Below are 357 nucleotides of genomic sequence, written 5' to 3'. Positions count from 1 at the left end.
TGACTTCAGACTATACTACAAAGCTACAGTAATCAAGACAGTATGGTACTGGCACAAAAACAGAAATATAGATCAATTGAACAGGATAGAAATCCCAGAGATAAACCCATGCACATGTGGTCACCTTATCTTTGATAAAGGAGGCAAGAATATACAATGGAGAAAAGACAGCCTCTTCAATAAATGGTGCTGGGAAAACTGGACTGCTACATGTAAAAGAATGAAATTAGAACACTTCCTGACACCACACACAAAAATAAACTCAAAATGGATTAAAGACCTATTTGTAGGGCCAGACAATATAAAACTCTTAGAGGAAAACATAGGAAGAACAGTCTTTGACATAAATCACAGCAA

Source organism: Physeter macrocephalus, chromosome 1 (assembly GCF_002837175.3).
Source record: "Physeter macrocephalus isolate SW-GA chromosome 1, ASM283717v5, whole genome shotgun sequence".
NCBI classification, from domain to species: Eukaryota; Metazoa; Chordata; class Mammalia; order Artiodactyla; family Physeteridae; genus Physeter; species Physeter macrocephalus.
This window is presented reverse-complemented; position numbering follows the sequence as displayed.